We start from the raw sequence: 25,570 nt of genomic DNA, 5'->3' as shown, positions 1-25,570 counted from the left end.
AGCACTCGCTCCAACATGGCTGTTCTTGTATCTACGCTGCTAGCACTCACTCGAACATGGCTGTTCTTGTATCTAGGCTGTTAGCACTCGCTCGAACATGGCTGTTCTTGTATCTAGGCTGTTAGCACTCACTCGAACATGGCTGTTCTTGTATCTAGGCTGTTAGCACTCGCTCGAACATGGCTGTTCTTGTATCTAGGCTGTTAGCACTCGCTCGAACATGGCTGTTCTTGTATCTAGGCTGTTAGCACTCACTCGAACATGGCTGTTCTTGTATCTAGGCTGTTAGCACTCGCTCGAACATGGCTGTTCTTGTATCTAGGCTGTTAGCACTCGCTCGAACATGGCTGTTCTTGTATCTATGCTGTTAGTCCATCCCGCCACCTTTTAAGTTTTCATTTTGAGCACGGGTGAAATCTCCAATTTTTTTTAAGTGTGCGAGAAAGTGGTGCATCAGTGATTTTCAGGCTATCATACGTAATTATCGTTGCATCTTAAAACACGAATATTAGAAGGCCTGCAATTTCGAAACTGTAACTTATTATTTTCGGCTGAGAGTAATGAGATACTTATTGTTCCTAGCCTAAAGCTAATCTTTTATACCTGCACATAGATCTTGAAACAATAGTTCCACTTATAACTAACTACACCATGTCTGCTAGCACTCACGTTGACCTGATATCAGGGTTGCGATGCAGTCACTCTATCTTCCAAGATCTTACTGCGCATGCTCAGAAGGTAGTAATAACGTGTTTGTTTTTTTTTCTTTTCCACAGGCGTCTCTTCGCGTCCACATAACTGAGCTTCTAGCTACGAGATTTTGTGTGAAATCTCGTGAGATGCTGCCCAAGAATTCTGAAACTTTTCGTTACCTTCTTGTCTTATCGTTACGGACTGTGGCCGTAGTCGTAAGGCCTAATAGCTATGTGTTTGATTGTGAATGCATGGGTGCGTTATAGTAATGATGGTCAAGTACTACTATTCTGTTAAAGTATCCACAGAGCTGGCGGTAGGTAATAATGACTGTCTGTTTTCCCTCTGGTCTATATGAAACTAGGGAAGGCAAGCTCAGATAGCCCTTGTGTAGCGTTGCGCAATTATGAGAACTAAACAAGAACTGCATAAAATTAGATGTGTATTAGTGTTAACTCTAGCTGCTAACATGAAGATATTGTAACACAGCTTCAGTGTAACTCCTGCTGGTCCAAATATTTTCAACATTCTAGATCAAATTATCTACTTTTTTATCTTACAATACATTCTACACGCGTGTTTGAAAGGGCAGGAAATAAAACAACTGAATAATTTCACCTTTTATATATTACTCTTGGCAGGGCTGCTGCGGAACTGGGAATTACGTTAGGAAATTGCAAAATAACTGTTTTGCTGTTATGATCCTTATTGTCTTTAGGTGAGTTACTGATAAACAAAAAATGGTGAATTTGACTGTTTCATGTTGTTTCCTCGCCCCCAGTGGTGCAACAGTATGATTGCGGACATACAATGCTAGAAACCAGGTTTCTGTACCCGTGGTGCGAAGAGCACAGATAACCCGTTGTGTAGTTATTTGGTTAATTACAAGCAAATCCTCTAGTTGTACGAAATACAAAGAATGGTTTTCTACTCTGTGATTCTTCGATAAAAGTGTGCATTTGACACTGAAAAATACGCTATTGCAGTTTTGTGAAAATGTGTGGGGACATATTTCCCTCTCCTATCTAAGTATGAATTTCATCTTTAAGCAAAAGGAAAGTTTGTATATTCACCTAAGAGACTTCAACAAGTTAGGAGTATAAAGAGAGATGTTTGGTTCATCAAGCGATGCACCCCTCCCTCCAAATTGAGAGAAGTCGAGGAATTTCCCCCAAAGGCAAAGCAAAGTCAAACTGAAATACTACAGAAACCATGGCAGTTCTTGTTTTTGAGCGCTACAAACATGTTTAATCTGTGAATGGAATTTAGCACATTAAAAGCACGAATGTAAAAGTCAGTAAAAATTATTTCTCAGGGTAACTCGTGACTTAGAGATGTGTATTCAGATAATAAGATTCTGTATGTTAATAGAGTAAACGCGACTGATTAGATAGAGGCACGAATTTACGTGACAGTAAGAGTTTAGATAGAATATAGGACCAGCGCTGGTAACATTGTCGCTTTGTAATGTAATCGTTCCAAAGATATGACAGTCTACGTTTATGTATGTATACATGTATATGTGGAATCACACTGCAAAACGAAAGTGTGTGTGTATGAAAAAAATGATTTTCATGTTTATGATGTTTGTTCGTGCGTGCCTGTATATTTATATAAATAGATATTTTTCATATTTTTTTAGAAATATAAATGACCGAATATAGTTTTACGTATGTACGACATTTAATAACGTTATTTCACTAATGATATATTTTGAATTACGTACAAATATATAGGCAAAATGTATGATAAATTAAATATACAAGCTCACAAATAATACATCTGTCTATATATCTCTTTTCACCTATCTAACCTTGTATTATCTGTTTGTTTATCTTTCTATTCGTCCATCTTATATGCTAGTTTAAAATTACTTTACACTGTTGTATGCCACAGGTCAAATACAACCTGTTAACGACAGTTTTTATATTTAAACATGCATACAGACATGTTTGTAAATCTACATTAAATATCGTGTTTCACTTACATAGGTTTATATTACCTCGATTATTTTATCATGCTAACTCTGGTCAGTAAGTCCTTGTTTTGTTTCACCACCATCTAGATAAGGATTGGAACACCCCTAAACTTCCTTTTCTGGTCAGTAAGTCCTTGTTTTGTTTCACCACCATCTAGATAAGGATTGGAACACCCTAAACTTCCTTTTCTGGTCAGTAAGTCCTTGTTTTGTTTCACCACCATCTAGATAAGGATTGGAACACCCTAAACTTCCTTTTCTGGTCAGTAAGTCCTTGTTTTGTTTCACCACCATCTAGATAAGGATTGGAACACCCCTAAACTTCCTTTTCTGGTCAGTAAGTCCTTGTTTTGTTTCACCACCATCTAGATAAGGATTGGAACACCCCTAAACTTCCTTTTCTGGTCAGTAAGTCCTTGTTTTGTTTCACCACTATCTAGATAAGGATTGGAACACCCTAAACTTCCTTTTCTGGTCAGTAAGTCCTTGTTTTGTTTCACCACCATCTAGATAAGGATTGGAACACCCCTAAACTTCCTTTTCTGGTCAGTAAGTCCTTGTTTTGTTTCACCACCATCTAGATAAGGATTGGAACACCCTAAACTTCCTTTTCTGGTCAGTAAGTCCTTGTTTTGTTTCACCACCATCTAGATAAGGATTGGAACACCCTAAACTTCCTTTTCTGGTCAGTAAGTCCTTGTTTTGTTTCACCACCATCTAGATAAGGATTGGAACACCCCTAAACTTCCTTTTCTGGTCAGTAAGTCCTTGTTTTGTTTCACCACCATCTAGATAAGGATTGGAACACCCCTAAACTTCCTTTTCTGGTCAGTAAGTCCTTGTTTTGTTTCACCACCATCTAGATAAGGATTGGAACACCCCTAAACTTCCTTTTCTGGTCAGTAAGTCCTTGTTTTGTTTCACCACCATCTAGATAAGGATTGGAACACCCCTAAACTTCCTTTTTATTAATAAATTACACGAAAGATCACGTATCCAATATACTGGTTTTTGTAACAAACATTTTATCGTTAGGCTTAAGGTAACTAATACGTATAACAGTTTTTTGAATCTGAAAGTATATCATAATAATAGTAAACTTCTTATCTTTTTTGTTGTTTTTTCACGTTCATGTCAGAGATGTAAGAAAATAGCATTACGGATCTATGCTGTCCTTCCCGTCAAAATAGTATGTTTATTTAGAAAAACATGGATCCAAAATATAACGAACACGTATACGACACACACAGAATTAAACATTCTTCGAAGATAAAGTTAATTCTTAAAAACTAATGACTTTTTTGCGGAGTTTTCTACAATATTTTATTAAGTGATTCAGAAAATAAAGTAAGAGGAAATGTGTGTTAGAAGCTTCACACAAGAAAATAAAATGTTTTAGACTAAAACAGTTGTATTTAACGCGCCCTCTATGCGAGGAATATTTAAGAAGGAAGTGTTGTAACGCGTCCGTTCAAGCAGAGTTTGGTAATTATTTTTCTACATTTATTAACACTTATTAATATCATTTATGAACGAATAACAAATATTTAAATATGTTGCTTTACGAAGCGTGCATAGCAAAACTTTGATTTATTACTGCTGTTCAGTTGACAAAGTACAAGTCATCGTGCCTGTCACTGTTCAAAGTTCCTTCACAGGCAAGTGAAACAGTTCGATAATATTCTTTCACGTCGGCTTACAACAAATGTTTGATACGAGAAAGGTCTATAAAAAACACACCTTTACCAAATAATAATCAATACATATCTTCTATGTATCTTACATAAATGCTACATATCTTAGCATTTAGGTGTTAAGTGATTTTCTTCGAACATACGTCAACGAGTTCATTTGAAATTGCAGGAAATATGTTGTGTCACACACACGCAAAGAAAACAAGACTTACTGTGGTGAAGATATACATAGAACAAAGACGACCTATGAAGGTTGAAACGTTCTCTCCATATCAACAACAGTGTTAATACCCATAACAGCCGTTCTGAGATACAAAGATAGTTTTTGTCGTTGATAAACGGACACAGCCATTCGAGAGCCATCTGAGCTAGTCTTTTCGAATTTCGAAGTGAAATACTATAAGAAGGTCAGCTAATCAAAATCTAACTCTAAGCTAACGCAATTGTAGGATTTGACTATCACTCCTGTAACGCACACTTCTCCCCAAAGTGCGAGACGTGATTTTTTTATTCAAATTTTTAAAAAATGTTTATGAATCTATAGTTCATCACTTTAACAAGAAATTCATTAATAAATAGTAGTTTGACTTGCGTAAAATTAATAGATCAATAAAGAGGGACAACTAAATCTTAGTGTCGTGTAGGGTGATGTTATTTGTTGTGGTTTAGTGTCGTGTAGGGTGATGTTATTTGTTGTGGTTTAGTGTCGTGTAGGGTGATGTTATTTGTTGTGGTTTAGTGTCGTGTAAGGTGATGTTATTTGTTGTGGTTTAGTGTCGTGTAAGGTGATGTTATTTGTTGTGGTTTAGTGTCGTGTAAGGTGATGTTATTTGTTGTGGTTTATTGTCGTGTAGGGTGATGTTATTTGTTGCGGTTTAGTGTCGTGTAGGGTGATGTTATTTGTTGTGGTTTAGTGTCGTGTAGGGTAATGTTATTTGTTGTGGTTTTAAACAAAACTAAAGTTAATCGGAACATTTTGATCAGTAACTAAACATTTAACTAATAAAAAATAGCAGTTAGTAGGGACTCCAGATATTTAGCTCAATGTCCCCAAATAGGTGGACGTTAAGTTTACAGAGTTAGAATGATAAAATACGGGTTTTGATTCACTGCGGTGGGCTATTAATGTAATCAAATATTGGGATTTCACCGTTACGCTTATTATGAACCCGCGGTTGATTTATTTTTATATTTCGATAAAGGAATGCGAACCATGCAACCTCGAATTGGTAGTTAAGCATGCTAACCACTAGGCCATTGTGTACCATGAAAAATGCGTATTATTAATTAACACTCCATGAAACCTCGGTTTCACATCTTCCTCTGCTCTTATTTTGTACTGTTGGTTAGCTATATGAGGAGGTGTCATTTATTTTTACCCTAAAATTGCCGATGTACTCTACGTGACTTCTTTGGCTTTTACACATGCTATTCTAAAATATCTATGAATCAAATTATTTGTTAATTACAGGTTTTCTAATAACATGCAAGTAACAAACGAAATATAAGTAAGAATACAAATATCACGAATATCGTAATTGATGCTACGTAATCAACAAGTTTATGGACATACAGTAATAAAATTTGAGGTTAGATTTTCACGATGTAGCTGTACTCTAAACAAACACCATTAACGCAGGTCATTAATCCCACCAAAATTCCTGGGGAATTTCCTACATTCAGCTGACATAGAAAATAATTCTTTTCTCCATGGACATTTATTTACAGCGAATGTATTATGTAATAAACAAAAAACATAGAATTACCAATACGATGATATAAATATTTCGACCTAGCAAGAAAAAACGGTGTAAAAAACAAACAAACAAACGAAAATCAGTCCAGTAATGCGAGTGTTAAAAGTCGTTCGTCAGTATATTCAAACATTTAAAAGTATAAACAGATATAGAACGTCTCTGATCATCAGTCGTCCAGGACTTTGACTAAATGCACGCTGTTTTGTCTGTCTGATGGGGAAGAGGGGATTGAAATCAGGTCGAATTACTCTAAATAACAATCAGCCCTCCACGAGCTTCCGTGACTCATGTCGAGTGACTTCAGCAGTCTCCTGAATCATAAGTTAACCGATGAAGAAACCTAGAGAATGAGTCTTCCAGCTTCGTTAACGAAGTAACAACACTTCAGGAAACAGATAATCTACAAATTAGAGCAAAACGAAACCGAAACAAACTGTAATATTACACCACGAGTTTTATACTGTCACTCAGATGCAGCAGACGGACGGATTCTCTCTCAGTTATCTTCACACAGCAGCAACATTTACAGGTTACACTAAAATTTAATGAAATATTTGAATAAACCCATAATTTTTAGTCTACAGGTTTCTGTGGTGGAATCACAAATTTCTTAAAATATTTTGTCGAAGTATAATATAATCGGGATATATAACAATAAATATATTCGCGAAGGATATTTGTTGTTGTTGACTTAGCGTTGGTGGCAGTGTGATGTTGACTGACTACCTCAGTTCTAGACAGTGGTTCAGAGTTAGGGTTTGTTCTTTTTTTTTCCTGCGCAAAACTACATAAAATGAGCTGCTCCAGGTTTTGGCGTTATGAGACTGTAAACTTGGTGCTGACGCACTGAGGACTCGAAATTAAAGTCGTTGGCAAATAGTTTCAGAAGCATTGTCGTAAAATGCAAAATCTTTCTAGAAAATAAATGTTTAATGAATCAAAACATTGATAAAGTATAATAATAGTATTTGAAGACTAAATCTGGTTCGTTCGTAAAAAAAATAAATAAATAAATCACTTAACTTGAGTGTAACTGAAATATTATTATTATTTTTAGTTGATGTTTTCCAAAAGAAATTCACAGTTGATGAAGACGTAAATAGTTCCGCTTGACTTTTTGTGGCATCGTATTTAATTCAAAAGTTACTGACGTTTAGAGCTATTTCATGTTTTTCAATTTTCACACGAAAAAAGTGGAAAATAGCCTTAGCTTCACAATAATCATTTAAACTTTAAAGTTAAGCCTGTTTTATGTCAATGTTGATATATCCAGAATCTGAACCTTCAACAAAATGTAGCCATCAAATTAACATAGTGCTATATCAATAGGAATTTTTAAAATTGTTTGTTTTTGAATTTCGTGCAAAGCTACACGAGGATTGTCTGCGCTAGCCGCCCCTAATTTAGCAGTGTGAGACTATAGGGAAGGCAGCTAGTCATTACCACCCGGCGTCAACTCTTGGGCTACTCTTTTACCAACAAATAGTGGGATTGACCTTAACATTTTAACGGTCCCACGGCTGAAATGTTTGACGCGACGGGGATTCGAACTCGTGACCCTAACAACCTGGTCATGCTGGGCCTAAAATAGTTGAAAACAACAACAACATATGGACGAAAAGTTTTAATTTGAGGAAAATCGAGATTATTTAATTGATTCTACCGTTTAATGTGTGCAATGTTTAGTCTGATAATAACGCAGTAAGTTATGCTTTGAGCGAGTTTCGTGTGTGCTCGTTTGTTTGTTTGTTTCTGCGTTAAATTATGGTAAAGGCAGAAGAATCAACCATGTATTTAAAAAAAGTAAACACATCTTCAGGTTCCAACGTGTATGTCTCCTCAGAAAGACATGATATTTTTTACATTGGTTTATTTTCTTTCATCTCCCAAACTCTTTACGGTCGACCACCATTCCTTCATACCTCGGCGGATTTACTTGAAATTTGGTAGGGTTATACCTTTGTTCAATACGTCCAGACATGTTATTGTTTTTTGTTTCGACTTTTTTTAAGGGTTTTATGGTGTCAAAGGTGAAAGAACTCTCAAAGTGTATATTTATGGCTCCTGTGTCTTCATATTTACAACAATCAAGATGAATATTATAATATATATACAGCTTCAGGCACCCAATATATTAACATAAAAAAATAGTTGGATTTACCAATTTTGAGTCTTTTTTTTTTTTAGAGAGGGTCACAGATCACAAAAAGCATAATGTTATTGGTCAATCAATTGGCCGAATTTTGACGGGTTTATTACAACGATTTATTTTTTAGAAGTTCTGTACGAAAATGGCGGACTTGTCTATTTTTAATGATTATAGGGGGGTTCAAGATGTTGCAAAAAGTATAGTTTTTTTCATAATTTGTACTGTATTTCTGTCAAGTAACATGGGATCTGCTACAATATTGCCTGGCCCGGCATGGCCAGGTGGTTATGGCGCTCGACACTATCTGAGGGTCACGGGATCAAATCCCTGTCACACCAAACATGCTTGCCCTTTCAGCTGTGGGGATGTTATATGCTACGGTCCGTCCCATTCTTCATTGGTAAACGATTAGCCCAAGTGTTGGCGGTAGGTGGTAATGACCTGGTGCCTTTCCCTAGTCTTACACGCCTAAATTAGGGACGGCTAGTACAGATAGCCGTCGTGTAGCTTTGCGCGATATTGAAAACAATAACTCGTAATTCGAAGGTCGCGGGTTTGAATCCCTGTTACATCAAACGTGGGGGCGTTAAATTGTGCAAAGTGATTGAAACAAATGGTCATTTTACAATATTTTCAGCATGGCGGCCGGTGTAGGCTCGCTGGACCCGCTGATTTTCTTTAATGGTCATTTTTTCACACAGACGGCGTCATTAGTTGTATTTTGCAGTACGTTCGATCTATTTTTGGGATATATGACGAAATTTTGAGGAATATTACGTCATTCGAAATTGCGTTAGAAGGGCAAGGAGACCAGTCAAAAAACAACTTCTTACCAACTCAATGAAGAAAAAACGGTGTCACTGGGGTCTGAAATACAAGAATTGGACGCAAGAACAATGGAGGAAGGTGTTATTCAGTGACGAGACTCATTTCTTCGTACAGGGTCAAAAAAGTCTGCATGTTCGCAGATCTCCAGGTAAGAAACTTCGACAATCTCGCATCAATCAGTTCGTAAAACATCCCTTTAAGAAGATATTTTGGGGCTTTTTCAGCTACTATGGCATCGGAGGCTTACATATCATAGAAGGTATGATGCGAAGACCACAGAACATTAAAGTTTTGCAGAGAAGAGTCGTTCCAGAATTGAAAAAGAGATTTCCAGATGGATCTGGCACTTTTTAGCAAGATCTGGCTCCGTGCCACACATCGAAACTTGTGAAGAATTTTATGACAACAACGCAAATAAAGGTGCTGGACTGGCCTCGAAACTTTCCGGGCTTAAATCCTATTGAAAATCTTTGGGCGATTTGTAAAGAAAGACTTCGGGGAAAAAACTGTACTACGAAAGATAAGCTAATTGAGTCCATAATTGAGGTGTGGTACCGCGATCCAAAAATTAGTAAAGATTGCAGTCAACTCGTGGACTCGATGCTAAAGCGGATTAATGATCTTGTGAAAAATAAAGGCGGTCATAGTAATTTTTGGATTCTCAGAAATAAAACGTAAAAAAAATGAAAAAATCGTAATTTTTCGTCTTGTTTCAATTAATTTCTAGTGTTGTTGTACAAAATGTCTATCTAAGTATATCTACATCCGTTTTTTGTTTACGTTCGTTAAAATGGTTATTATAATAAGAGATGTAAAGCATACACCCTTGTGCAAATTACACCAAAACCTGTAAGTCCACTTGTCTTAGGCCTAATATTAGTTAAGTCTTTATTAAGTAGGGCCTATATCCTATAGAGAGAGAAATTAGTTCTACAGCTTGCCTACGTTTTCTGCTTTAGTACAGTTAGGGCTAAACTTTACCGTATTTAATGTCATCAGTTCTGATTATTTTGTATTATTCTATTCTATAAATCCTGTGTTTAAAGAAGTAATGTTGTAATAAAGACATTAATTAACTACAAATGTTTAACGAGTCACTGCTACTATACGTATTAATTATAATTTTTGGTAAATAGTTTTTGTTTTTTTTTACACAGGTTTGTTTTTGTCGATGTTAATCGCAAAGCTACACAAAAGGTTATCTATTTTTTGCCCGCCACAGATATCCGAACCCGATTTTTAACGCTGTAAGCGTGTGTTCTCTCCTACAAGCCACTGGAAGACTTTCACACAGAAAAGCCAGTAAAACGTAATACTGTTTAGAATTCAAAAATATTACACTACTACTATAATTAAAAAAAACAAAAACGATATATATGCATGGCGGTTGGACCGTATTTAACACGATTATAACTTGATTATATTGAAAATAAGTTGGTTAATTGTTGATAGAAGAGTGGTTTATACACATCCACTCATAAGTTTGATACACATTAGAAACTGAATCATCACTTGGTACGCAAAGTAAGTTATGAGAAATCGATAACAATTACCATTCTAAAATTCATTATGTTTCTCTTCAGCAATCTACTATTTTTACTTGATTTTTTTTACCATCTTCTCTCGGCTTTAATCCCTTCGTTCTCTCTTGTTTAGTAATGACTTCAGTGTCTTCTTTTTTTACAATCACTGTGTAACAGAAATCTAAAGGATTGAACAATAAGCCTAGATACGGCCCCCACATACCGATTTCTTTTGCGATAACAGTGTTCTGAAAGCACTTTAATAATCGTTCTGAAAAGGGGATTTCAGATGTAATTTAAACCTTTTTTTTAGAGAGCGGTGAAGCCTTACTTGAGAATAAATCGTGGCTATGTATAACAACTTTATTTTAGTTGAGTCGAACGCCATTTCTTCGGTCTCTTGTTGCCCTGCTTTAACGCCCAAATAGCTTTTTTATTTATTTTTTACAAGTTTGATGTCGAAACAAAAGTAATATTTCTCTTTAGCTGGTGTTAGATTGCGTCCGGATAATGGCGGCTTTATTTATTTATCTCTTGTTTGTTTCGAACAAAGCCACAATTGGCCATCTGCTGTGTCCACCGAAGAGAATCTATTGGTAGACTTACCGTTGTTCCGCCAGGGAGAGAGCTTATTTGTTGTCAGTATATCTATAATTGTAAAAGTTAAGTTGCTACGCTCAACAGAAATAACCGTATAATTGATTAGAATACAATTCGTCAATATAAAAATTACGTATTCACAATTTGGTCGTCCCCCGCACCCCATGTCGTTTTTCTCTCTCTCTCTATTTTCGTTTTGTGTGTTTTTTTCCCACTATTTCGTCCTTTGGTGATGGATCTTCACTAAGTTTCACGTGAATATTTGTCCCATTCATGTAGTTTTATTTTTTTTTCTTCATTTTATGGGCATTTTTTTTTAAAAAAAAGATACTGCGTATATCGTAGGAGTATCGATTTATCCATTTATTTTTTTAAATTTTACCTGTACTAAAAATAACATCATCTGGTGAAAACGGTGTTTTTGTTACCTCTTGAAGTTAGCTTTCTTACTGCTGTCTAGTATTTCTTTAAAATGCATGAATGTGGAGTGAAACAGGAATTATCAGTCAGTAATAGATGAACATTAGATGACTTTAACATGTCGATAATCAGTGCATTGTGCGTTATACAATCGATGTCTTTAGAGAGCCAACATCAGTATTGTGTATGATCTGAAGGATAAAAATCAGTATACACAATAGTAAATTTCATCACACACGTTCATAGAATAATTACTTTTAAAATGTACGAAGGTTTCTGTAAAGCGATGTTTTAGACGTATATGTTTTATTTTAAAAGGATGTTTTTGTACTGGTAAAAATTTATACGCGCTTAATAGGGATTGCCTTAGTGTAGGCATATATTTGCCCATTGCTGTGCATTATATATAGAGAACTGAATTATATAGAACATATGAATGTTCACTGTATTTTCAAACAAATTTTCATGACAATCTTCAGCCGCAGCTTAACATTTTACTTTTTGAACTAATGTGATCAAATAGTCAATAGCTACAGTGAATCATCATGGACCGTATCATTTAGCTATGTTTATTATTGTTACAGTGTATAAAATTACCTACTATATCAAGTAACCCTTTGCTCATATTTGAGCACATAAAAGCCAGCAAACAAAATAAACAAAAAATGTTGGAATTTTAGAAACCTGCAAATACGGATCGTAAAATAAGAAACAAAGCTGGAGGTGCTGTAGACATTATTTACTAAAACTACAAATCCCTATCTCGGCTGCACGATATTACCTGGAATTACATTTGGTCCTTGTGTCCTTTTTTTAACATTCGGTTCCTGTTTATAGGTTTGTCAATTTCTAGTTTATGCTTTATATTCTTTTTTTTTCTATAAATTATGTGTACTCCGAGATTAAATGTTTGTGAAGAAACGGAAGTTTTGACTGTAACTCTAGAGAAGCCAAGTTCAGTTGTATTTTTGTTAATGAACTGGAGAAAACAGATCGACAGAGATATCTAGAATGAACAACAAAGCGAATCTGAGAATTTGAAACTTACACATACATGTAGTAGCGTGATTGAGCCACCATACCCCAAGGCCTTGAATGATAGGTGACTAAGAATATCTTGATTTAGATTAGGCCTAGGGTTCGATCCAGAGTCTTTTGTCAACAGAGACAGATCAGAAGTTGGTTAGAAACATCACTTTATGAATGAACCGCCGATTCCCGGGCCCCTCGAAGTACTAGTTGTATCATGTATTGCTGCCTTAAGGCCAAATGACTTATAGACTAAAATCTAGTGACAAGGGAGGAAACCCTAGTCAGGCACGTAAATTGACTGTTTATCCAGGTCTGTGGTAAATTAGAACAAAAAGCGATGAGGTGTAATATGGGTTATTATCAGAGATGAACTGCCACTAGCACTGTTTGTCTAGGACTGTGTAATGAACACGAAACTAATTACCTTCTTCCGTATACATTAATACAGATTCTCTTGAGTTAAAACTAATACCCCACTTATTATTTTCATATATTGAACGACAACATTATGGTATATGGACTTTGAAACTATCAAAATTATCATTTGTTCTGATTATTTTCATATGCTTTAAACTGTTAATGCCACAAATGTTACCACGAACTGAAGATTACACATTAATGTGTACAAAGGGCTGTCATACATTACACATTCATGTGTACAAGGACCATTCATACATTAAACTTTCAGGTGTACAAGGGCGCCTCTCATACACTACACTTTCATGTTAACAAGGGGTATTCATACATTAAACTTTTTTTAGGTGTTACAAGGACCACTCATACATCACACTTTCATGTTTACAAGAGGTATTTGCACACTTGGCTATCATGTTTACAAGAGGTATTCGTACACTTTGCTAGCATGTGTACCAGGGAACTCATATTTGTTTCTATTTTATTTATAACATTTCAATATATACTAAATGTTTATATTATAACTTACAGTATGTAGAAGATTTTCAATACTTACTAAATGTTTATATTATAAGTTACAGTATGTAGATTCCATTGTTTTGTCCCTGTGAGACTTTTAAACTAAAAACGAGTGCTTACAAAATATATTCTCTCTGTTTCGTTAGACTAAAGTAAACCATGACGAAATACTAGTGTCAAATAATCAGACAGTTACCGTGCATTAAGCACAAAGGTACTAAATATGTCGCTGTTGGCGCAACAGCTCGGACCTGCGGCAGTACTTCACTATACCAGCACATGAAAATCGTTATTATAAAGTACGGTCACCTCTGTGTATTGTTTGCGGATGCAAATCTCATAATTTTCTCGCATTAGGCTTAGTGTCACTACCGTGCAACAGGTCTATACTAAGCACACCTAATAATTATTTGGTTTAATCAGGGTTTTCCCTTAACGGTAATCATTAATCAGTATTAGTGTGTACCTTAGAACTTTATGACGTCAGCATTCACAAAACACCTGTAATTAACTTGAAGCCACGACCTATTCCTCAAACTCCAAGTTATTTACATTAATTTTCATATCATATGAGATAAAGCTTTGACTTGAACAAACTACATACACGTGATGCTTTTATTTTCGAAACTCATCGAACATATAACTCTGTATATAGTGCACACTAGTTATTTTGGAGCTAACAAGACACAGTGATTAGCGTGTTGAACTGTGGAGCTGAGGATCTATGGTCCGTGTCCCGTTACTCCTAAAACATAAACTGCGTTCTTCACACATTTAGGTCACGGCTTCATTAAAAGAGTGAAAGTCAATTTCCACACTTCGGTTTGAAAACAGTAGCCCAGGAGTGACTTTTCTTCTAACCTGTCACTTCAGAAGTAGACAGACAAGATTGCTATTGTATGGTTTTCTGCGAAATTAACATAACAAACTGCTAAGTTATCTGATTTAAGCCATAACACTTTTTTGAACACGGGCTAATAGTGCCGGAGTTGTCACACAACGTGTATGAAACAACAGAGCTATGTTTTAGTAAATTACAAAACGAACAAGTTATTTATTGTAGAGTACGAAGATAAGTTGGTAGTTATTACCTGTATGAAAAAAAATGAAAAGCGTCACTTCGTGTTTTAGGAAGTAAAGAACTGATCTGTAATGGATGAAGATTTGAGTTTCGACTGTAAACGTTGAGGGAATTTAAGCCTTGTAATATAAAGTTCCGTGGTGACTTTGTCATTTCAAAGTGGACACTAGGGAGTTTTTGGATAAGGTTAGTCGGATGTCATAGGATCCCCCCCCACTCCTCGTTTATAAATTGTCACTACAGGATCATTTATTTCAGATTAGTCACATATAACGGAAGCTTTATTAAAACAGGTGGATGATAAAAACTTGTCAGTTGTAAGTCACATGTAACAGAATTACTTAAATCAGTAAGTGGATAATAAAAACTTGTTAGTTGTGGTCAGTCACATATAACAGGAATGTTATTTAAATCTTTATTTTAATGATTTATTTAATAATAATAACAGAAAGTGATTCGTTGTCCTCCTTTACTTTTGCTCGGTACTAAAGTAAGATGTTTTATGTGAAGTGATATAAAAATGTGATACCTTTTCACACTACCCTAATACCGAAGAACTGGGAGGCTGGATAGCTGTGGAAGTGCAGTCGAAGATCAGTACTTCCCGCCAACTCTTCGTGGTTAAGTTACCTAAGTGTTGGAAACAGAGCTTACAGTTATGTCAAATTATCCATGATATACTATTTGGCTAAGAACCAAGAAGAAGCGAACTACAGACTAGTCTGATTAGTAATGCCATGTGTGTCCATTGTTATTTGTAAAGGGAGTGGTCAGTTCTTGATGGAAAGAAAAGTGAACCCGAAACAGTGGTTATTATCCACTGACAAAAAATGTGCGGCGGATCGGGGGGGGGCACATAGGGGGTACATGTCCGCCTAATTTTGATTAACTAGCCGAATACCACTTTGCATGGGGAATAGTTTTCATTAATCATGGTTAACATAACAGGTAAGGGACCCCTCCCCAATTCTGATAGGTTCAGATACTTACTTTGTTTGTCTGTATGTAGATATCTACTTCCCGTACGGTAAATAGAGCTTGAAACAACAGATTTTCAATAACCTTCACAAATAACTTCCCATTAGGATGAGGAGAAGGACGTTGTTTATCAACATTGGATTAGAAGGTCAAAGGTCAGGTTATCATTTGAAGTTTTATTTGAAAGCAACCTTTAATCAAACTTCCCTTGAGACTGGGGAATTTTTGAGGTTAAAAAGCGAGATTAAAAAAGAAAATTTTCTTTATGTGCAGAATAACGACAAAACAGCCCATATTTATAAACACACCGAAACAAATAAACTAATGGTCAGGAGGCTAACTTATTCTACTAATAACTACTGTCCAGTTAGACAGTGAATCTAGCGTAGTCGCAGTTTTTTCATATTTAGCGTAGAATGAAAAAAAACTAATCAAACATTGGAAAAAATTAACATTTCGACAAAGAAGTTTCCCGTTAACTCGTTTATAAAAATAGCAGACAAAATATTAAAGCAATCGAAATTGTGGAGCAACTGTTACTTGTTGGCCATTTCAACCCAGTCTTGTTTACTCATTCTAAAGAGTGAGTGTGCAATAAAATTACGCAACGGGGTATTTGTGCTTTGTAAGCACGGATCTCGAAACCTGGTTTTTAGCGTTGTAAGCTCTCATACTAATCATTAAGCTGCTGGGGGCGAACAATATCGTGTAGAGACAGCGTATAGACTGTCATTTTGATTTAATATTTTTCATAAACTCATCCTCAAAAATAGTCTCAAGGCCTATAACTTAAGTTTAGGGTTCGATTCTTGCAGCGGTCACAGCACAGATATCTCATTTTGTATCTTTTTCACGAAAACATAGTGGTAAACAGATATGAAATTTATAAACTTTATCGTTAAAGAACCGAAGTTTATTGACCTGCAATGCTGAAGTCCAGGGCTCGAGTTCCTGAGATAGATACATAGAGCTCAAATAGCTCATTGTGTAGCTTTACGCCGAAACAGCAGAACAGCGAGATGATTACCCAATACTCTAAACGTTTACTGAGTTCTTCGCCATTAAGTTTCGGTCTTTGATGGACAGCTATATAATTAGACTATTTTTGTTATCGTTTTTTTTTCAGAAATGGAGTATCGCCCATCTTTATTTGGAGCTGGTCATAAAACCTGGAGAACATTCATCTTCGAAAGGAACAGTTGTTGAATTGAAGAGACGCTTCTAGTTGAAACAATTTCAGGTGTGATTAGGTAATAGCACTCCGCGAAGACGTTTATTGCAGATCCTCGATTTACATTCCAGTGTTTGCTGAGCATGTATCTCGAGTGTGTCCGATAAGTGCTTATTGTGTCCGATACTGGTCGCTTGAAGATGATCTATTGCTTGATTTGTTCGTGTTGTCCATATTTGTTCTTTACAACTTTCTTGCCATACTTCGAAGTCTTGTCACACATACACAGTGTAAGTCTGTAGATTAAGGCTGGCCACAGCAACAAGAACTGTAATAAACCTAAACACTTGTAAAATTAGTATGTGTAGCATACATAACGCTTGTAGAACTTCCTCTAATAAACTTGTGTTGAAATGCCAACCGTTTCCACAAATAATTTGTTTCCCTATCAGTTTTAACTCTAAAATCCTAGAATATTGTATCGGTATTGCCCTCCTAAAAGATGAACGCTGGTCATGTTACTGTTCATGCAGTATAACTAGTCTTCGAACAAGGAAGTATATTACAACTGAAGTTATTAACCAGACATGCTCCTTGTTGCCGTGATCACCAGTCACAATAAAATAATACTTAGAATAAACTTATTCTGTGATGTGTTTTCCTTCTGTCAGCCTTACAAACGTTTCATAGTATTAGGTTGAGGAATAATTCGTGAGCGTATTTAAATAATTTCATTCAAGCATTACATGCAAGACTATACAATACTTCAATGCATGAACACATTACACCCAAAACATTTATTATGATACTTTATTTCATGTAATACCTAGGTATATAGTATGCATTGTTTTAAACGAAATTGCAAGAAATTAAATGCGAAAAGTAGATGGTGTCGAAAATGCTCGATTTTATCCACTTGATATTCCATTTAATGAGCTGAAAATGAAAGCAAAAATTAAAGACATATGAAAATCAAACACACCATCTATTAGAGCAAAATATTATCTACCAAATGACATGAAATATTTTGCGAAAGCGTTTCATTTATGAATATATTTTTTTAACTTGAAACAACGCTCACGAATTATTCCTCAACCCAATATTTGTACAGTTTCAGTCTAAAAGTCATTGTTATTACAAGTGATGATATGTGTGATTTTAGATCGTTCGTGCAAAGTAATACAAGGACTATCTACACGAGGTTTTTTATTCCTGATTTTGAACTGACAAATTAGAGGAAGGCCACCCACTGTCATTCACAAAAACTATCTACACAAGGTGTTTTCCTGGTTTTGAACTGATAAATTAGAGGAATGTCACACACTGTCATCACAATGACTATTTACAGAAGGTTTTTTTCCTGGTTTAGAAATGATAAACTAGAGGAAAGCCACCGACTGTCAACCATAAGGACTATCTTCACAAGGTTTTTCCTTGTTTTGTATTGATAAACTAGAGGAATGCCACCCACTGTCATCACAATGACTATTTACAGAAGGTTTTTTCCTGGTTTAGAATTGATAAACTAGAGGAAGGCCACCCACTGTCAACTCTGCTGGAGTGCTCTTGTTTGACCGAATTACGGTGTTTGACTGTCGTTATTGTAGCAGAATCCCCTTTCCATTTATTTTATAGTATAGGATGGGAATTAGAACTATTTTAACGATACATTATAAAATATATACAGTGAAAAAGTAATGACAGATGTTGTGAATATAGTATACTAATATTCATATTTTATTTTGGAAATGGCTAATTGCATTTTTATAATAATAGAAATCAAAGTAGCTAACTTCAGAAAATAATTATTATTTTCGCCACTCAAAAATTGTGATGTCAAGTAATAATAATATTTGATCGTTTATGTAATATTCACCATTAATTAAGTAGCTTTTCTAAATATTTTACGCTCGAGTACGAATATACCTACACGGTTAATAAATTAAAATAATGGCAGAAAAGATGACGGATATGTATGTTTACCACAAGTTTCTTGGGATAATTTTCAATTCACTAATGAAACGATACAAGTCTTATATTTGAGAAGAATGGATTAAAACTTCTCTTATATCTACGAAAGTAAGACTTCATTGAATATTCACCTATAAGTTTTGGTTTAGAGAAGAAGATTAGATATAAGCTGTACTAAATCTCAACTTTGAGAAGAATGGATTAAAGCTGTATAACATCTCGTCTTCGAGAAGAATCGACTAAAGCCGTATAACATCTCGTCTTTGAAAAAAAGATTAATAGTGAAACTTTAACTGTTGGTTTTGAAAGAATAATAAGAATAAAAATCATATAAATCTAAATCTGGTCTTTTGGCTAATTTTTACAACTGCATTTTTATAAAAGATGTTCTAAGTTTTGGTTTGTATAAGAAGGTTTAGAAACTAGTCTTCGAAAAGAATATTGGATTAGTATATGTTCTGAATTTTGATTTCGATAAGGCTTAGAATCTTGTCATCGTAAAGAATATTGGATTGAAAGATATCTTGAGTTTTAGTTTCGAAAAGAATGTTTAGAATGTTGTCTTCGAAAATAATATTGGATTAAAGGCTGACCTAAGTTTTGGTTTCGATAAAAAGGTTTAGAATTTTGTCTTCGTAAAGAATATTGGATTGAAAGATATCCTGAGTTTTGGTTTCGTAAAGAATGTTTAGAATCTTGTCTTCGAAAATAATATTGGATTAAAGGCTGACCTAAGTTTTGATTTCGATAAGAAGATTTAGAATTTTGTCTTCGAAAAGAATATTGGATTGAAAGATATCCTGAGTTTTGGTTTCGATAAGAAGGTTTAGAATGTTGTCTTCGAAAAGAATATTGGATTGAAAGATATCCTGAGTTTTGGTTTCGATAAGAAGGTTTAGAATGTTGTCTTCGAAAAGAATATTGGATTAAAAAAATGTTCTAAGTTTTGGTTTCGATAAGAAGGTTTAGAATGTTGTCTTCGAAAAGAATATTGGATTGAAAGATATCCTGAGTTTTGGTTTCGTAAAGAATGTTTAGAATTTTGTCTTTGAAAATAATATTGGATTAAAGGCTGACCTAAGTTTTGGTTTCGATAAGAAGGTTTAGAATGTTGTCTTCGATAATAATATTGGATTAATAGATGCCCTAAGTTTTGGTTTGTATAAGAATGTTTAGAATCTTGTCTTCGAAAATAATATTGGATTTTGGTATCGATAAAAAGATTGCCTTGTGTGATAATTTTGTCTTTCCTAAACCGACATGAAGTAACATTGTTTAGTTTTTGACGAAAGTTTGCATGATTTGGTTGTTGTTGTTGTTAAGTACCGTGTTACGAAATGGACTATTTCTCTGTGTCTGCTCACTGCGGATATCAAAACCTAATTTTTTACGTTATAAACCTGAATATAATATCCCTCCCTAACCCAGTGATTGAATAGTAAATGTGTATTGGTTAAACTAGACAGTTCATTCCTTATGCCAGTTAAATAGCTATTCTGGAACAGACTTTATGGTGTAGAAACTTTTTGCAGGTTTATATGGGAATGCGTGTCATAAATTGAAGGTGAAAATCCTCTTTATATTTAGTTGACTCCTTTTAGGCTTTCATATACGGTTAGTTATTTTTGTATCGCACTTCATTTAGACTTAGAAATATAATTAATTTTTTATCAGTCTCCTTTTCGAGATAGAAATAGCTTTAGTGTTTTTGTTTGTTTGTTTGTTTGTTTGTTTTGAATTTCGCGCCAAGCTACAGGAGTGCTCTCTGCGCTAACCATTCCTAATTTAATAGTGTAAGACTAGAGAGAAGGCAGATAGTCATCACCACCCACCACGAACTCTTGGGCTACTTTTTTACCAACGAATTGTGGGATTGACAGCACATTATAACGCCTCCATGACTGTAAGGGCGAGCATGTTTGATGTGACGGATATTCGAACACGCAATCTTCAGATTGCGAGTCGAGCGCTCTAATTGTACCGATTAGGGTTTTATCAGGTTGCTTTTAGACTTAAAATTAGGATAGAGGTTTATCAGGCTCCTGTAAGATACATGTTTTACGTTTTATTAGACCCCATTTATACTTTAATATAACAGTAGATTTTTTTTGTTTCGGGTTTGATTTAGACTTGAAAATGAGATTCAGGTTTTATTTGGTTCCTTTCAGTCTTGGCCTAGCATGGCTAGGGAGCGCTCGAGTCGCAGCCTGAGAGTTGCGGGTTCTAATTCCCATCAAACCAAACATGCTCGCCTTTTCAGCCGTGAAGGCGTTATAATGTTACGGTCAATTCCACTATTTATTGGTAAACGAGTAGCCTAAGAGTTGGTGGTGGGTGTTGATGATTAGCTGCCTTCCCTTTAGTCTTACACTGCTAAATTAGAGACGGATAGCACAGATAGCCCTCGTGCAGCTTGGCGCGAAATTCAAAACTAACAAAGAAGTAATTGCTGATATTGAACTTCTTTCGTTATAAGCTATCAGTTTTTACCCACTTATTAATGTACCACTAGTATCAGCGTGTGTATATTATTTCAGACTTTAAATATATTTTAAGAAGCGTTACGTCTACTATGCAGTATGTTTGTCATTACTTGTGTTTCAGACTACGAACAGTCTAAAAACTAAGAGAGTGAGGTATGAAAAGATAGTACAGTTTATGAGGTACATTGGACAAGTACTGGAACCGTAAGTGAAAATAAAATGTGACGAGGAGAAATAATAATATAACTATCGACGATCGATTAATCGCTGATACATTGAAAAGTTCTGTCCGAGAGAGCCTCAAATAGCGTTTATATTGAATCTATTTTAATGTGTGGCCTTTATTGAACCTTACCGTGGATAACTTAAGACAATCAAGGTCTGTATATTCTGAAATACCATTTGGGAGAAATTCCAATAAATCCATATTTTACTACACCGTCAAGAAGCGTTTCTACAGCAAAGTTAAATCTAACTTTGATACGTGCCAGTCTTTATTAAGAAACATATGCATTCCAGAGTAGTAGTTATGTACTTGGAGGTTTTAGTATATTACAAAAATTGCTTAGGCTTTGAAAGCAGGGAATTTGTAAGTGCACAGTTATGTCTTGGTCATCATTGAAATTGTTGATTTAGTCAGGGTAGCTAAACAGTCTGGTTGAAAATATTATGGTGTAGAGCAACTCGATGCCTTCTTAGAGAGTTTCAGATTTCAGCTTTTCTGTGGATTGGGATTTGAAAAACTTGCACATAGTGATGGGAGAAGTTCCCCTGAGCTCACAACAAATTTTCTGGCCGTTCTGAGGGACAGTGTTTGAAGTTTATGCAGGTATTTCTACTAAATCAAAAGAAGACATATTCTCATGGTAATTGCAGATAATGGCTTTGTTCAACTTTACTACTCGAATTTCGTTTATAGAAGAAGTGTAAGATAAACCAATAGGAACATGACTTATATTCATTTGTAATATTTATGGCTCAGTTAGTTTTTATGGTGAAAACCTTTTCTTACATTAATGTCTGTAATTCCTTCACAACACCTCTTTCTTTCTCTCTCACCATTATTCCACGTTTAATTGTCTCTCCCAAATCAACCTATTGGATTTCAACAAAAAATTACTTTTATAATTGCAGCTAATTTACGCTTTCATTTCCCGCTCACTCCATTATTTATGTTATAATTCTTCTACAGTTTCCACATTCTCAGGTTCTTTCTCCTCATGACCATTACTACCTCTTCATGGATCAACACAAGACCATTTCCCTGCCTCTTGTTAATTCTTAACACCACCACATTCTCAGGTTCTTTCTCCTCATGACCATTACTACTTCTTCATGGATCAACACAAGACCAGTTTCCTGCCTCTTGTTAATTCTTAACACCACCACATTCTCAGGTTCTTTCTCCTCATGACCATTACTACCTCTTCATGGATCAACACAAGACCAGTTCCCTGCCTCTTGTTAATTCTTAACACCACCACATTCTCAGGTTCTTTCTCCTCATGACCATTACTACCTCTTCATGGATCAACACAAGACCATTTCCCTGCCTCTTGTTAATTCTTAACACCACCAATTGTTTATGTCACTCAGTCTAAACACAATCCTTTCTTCTATCTCAGGCCCAGCATGACCAGTTGGTTAAGGCGCTCGGCTCGTAATCTGAGAGTCGCGGGTTCGAATCTCAGTCACACCAAACATGTTCGTCCTTTTAGCCGTGGGGGCGTTATAATGTTTACTATCAAGCCCACTGTTGGTTGATAAAAGAGTAGCACAAGAGTTTTATACTGCTAAGTTAGAGACGGCTAGCACAGATAGCCCTCGTGTAGCTTTGCACGAAATTCAAACCAAACCAAACCAGTCTTTCTATCTCTTCCAGGTGGGCTGCAGATTAAGGCACTTGAATCGTAATCTGCGGTTCGTGGTTTCGAATTCTATCACTGAAAAGGCTTACCCTCTCAGTCGTGTGAACTTTGTAATGTGATGGTAAATCCCACTATTGGAATAGGGTAGGTCAAGATCCTTTCCTCTGTTTTATTGTATCTGTACACCCCTGTCTTTCTTTCTGTCTTCTTGTTTATATACATTACCATATTTTTCTCTTCTTGTTTCTGTACATTGCCATATTTCTTTCTCTTCTTGTATTTATACATTGCCATATTTCTTTCTCTTCTTGTATTTATACATTGCCATATTTCTTTCTCTTCTTGTATCTATACGTTACCATATTTCTCTCTCTTCTTGTATCTATACGTTACCGTATTTCTCTCTCTCTTGTTTCTGTACATTGCTATATTTTTCTTTCTTCTTGTATCTATACGTTACCATATTTCTCTCTCTTCTTGTATCTATACGTTACCATATTTCTCTCTTCTTGTATCTATACGTTACCATATTTCTCTCTCTCTTGTTTCTGTACATTGCTATATTTTTCTTTCTTCTTGTATCTATACGTTACCATATTTCTCTCTCTTCTTGTATCTATACGTTACCATATTTCCTTCTCTTCTTGTATCTATACGTTACCATATTTCTCTCTCTCTTCTTGTATCTAAACATTACCATATTTCATTTTATCTCCTTGCATCTATACACCATCTTTATATGTTTTTCTAGAATGTACACATGGAACTTTTTGTTTTATGCTGTTAAACGTTGTGAAAATTTCGAGTTGAAAACTTTTAGGGGGGGTAACATTGTGGTAGTGTGTGGGTTATCGTGCGCTGTTGGAGAGACATGTTTTATTCCATTAGTACAAAATTAAAAAACAAAACCTGTGTTTCCTTTGTTTGAGATTGATAGGCGGTTCTTTCAACAATTCAAACACACCCATGCATTTCTTTTTTAATTATCGCTCAAATCTTTCACATCTGACAGTCCACAAAACTCACTCCAACGCTTTTCTAAACTAGTCCGTTTTGCCTCCTTTCCTGCGTTTCAAATGTATTGATTGGTTATGGTTCCGTGACGCATCTTTAATATATTAAACTAAAAGTAGAAATTTTAAGTGTTTGAACACAGATGGGGGAGACAAATAGTTAAATATTATAATAATATAACATTTTGTTTTAGAAGAACAGTCCCAATCCCTCTTTCAGCAGCAAGTCTGAAGGACTTCAACGTCAAAAATCGGTTTTCGAAATTCGTGGTGGCCACAGCACGGATAGTGTATTGTGTAGCTTCGAGCTAAATAAACAAAAGTGAATAATAAGTGTAGTTGTTCCCAGGTTCGTACCTGGAGAAAGTTTCAAATCGAACGTTTTGCTTTGTAGACCTTAAAAAAAATTGAAAATAAAATTCCGATAAGTGCTCCTACCTAGATTTATATTTAATAAGAAGGAACCCTCAATAGACGCGGCACTCGATGGTCTTTTAACTTAATCTGCGAGACCTTCGTTTCCCTTTTTAGTAGCTGTATTTTTATGCGCCAGTAATACCAAACGTGGAGCGCTCGTATACCTGGTTTGGTTTTATTATTCATCAGGATCTTCATCAGTTTACTCTCGTATTGAAATTCTTTTGGACGTGATTACAGTAAATTAACTTGAGAAACCTTGGATATGGTTAAGTACATATTAATCGAAACGGTTTCATCTCTTGAGTCCGAAACAAATTAGATCTCAAATCAGTCAAAAGATAACGGAGCTATAAGCTACAAGTTTGTAATTGAGAAAACAATAACAAAGAAAAACTCGGAGCCGTTTTGCCGCGACAGAAAATAGACAATTCGCTCTTACAAATACTTAAATTCTCCAGTCATGCTCATTTTTTCACAAACAATAGTTCAAAGTATCATTTCATTACTCTTAAATTTACTTTATTTTGTGGTGTGTATACGGAATTGCAGCGCTAGAAACCTCGTTTCGATGCCTGTTGTGGACAGAGCATATATAGCTCATTTTGTAGTTTTGGGATTAACATCAGACAAACACTTACATACTTAGACTAAAATTCTCGTATATCACTAATTTTTCTATTGACTACCTTTAAAAAAAAATAGCTTCAAATTATATATTTATGTGTAGATTCGCATTAAGAAAAATCCTGTCAAATCGTGTTTTTCGTATAAACATCCATTACTAGAAATAAATGATTTCAAACTGATAATTCTTACATGGTTTCGTAATTTGAGAAGTTCTTTCAAGCTAATAATACCAACAAAAACAGTTTTTGTGCCTTGTGTGTAAAAGTCTCTTAAATCCTTAAGTAGCCTGACCGGCTACTTGCTTTCCGCAAGTTGCACTAAGCGCTGTTTATAAGACGTGTGAATGTGTTT

The 25,570-nt window shown here is 35.3% G+C and overlaps 1 long non-coding RNA gene across 1 annotated transcript in view; it reads left to right on the top strand.

The window, feature by feature from the left end:
* LOC143244238 (uncharacterized) overlaps nucleotides 1-17,257 on the top strand; it is a 71,645-nt gene extending 54,388 nt beyond the window's left edge. The window contains exon 2 of the long non-coding RNA XR_013024980.1: nucleotides 16,793-17,257. This is a non-coding gene — a long non-coding RNA (uncharacterized LOC143244238). The remainder of the gene's footprint in view (nucleotides 1-16,792) is intronic.
* Nucleotides 17,258-25,570: the final 8,313 nt, after the last annotated feature.

Source organism: Tachypleus tridentatus, chromosome 2 (genome assembly GCF_004210375.1).
Source record: "Tachypleus tridentatus isolate NWPU-2018 chromosome 2, ASM421037v1, whole genome shotgun sequence".
Classification (NCBI taxonomy): Eukaryota; Metazoa; Arthropoda; class Merostomata; order Xiphosura; family Limulidae; genus Tachypleus; species Tachypleus tridentatus.
This window is presented reverse-complemented; position numbering and strand designations above follow the sequence as displayed.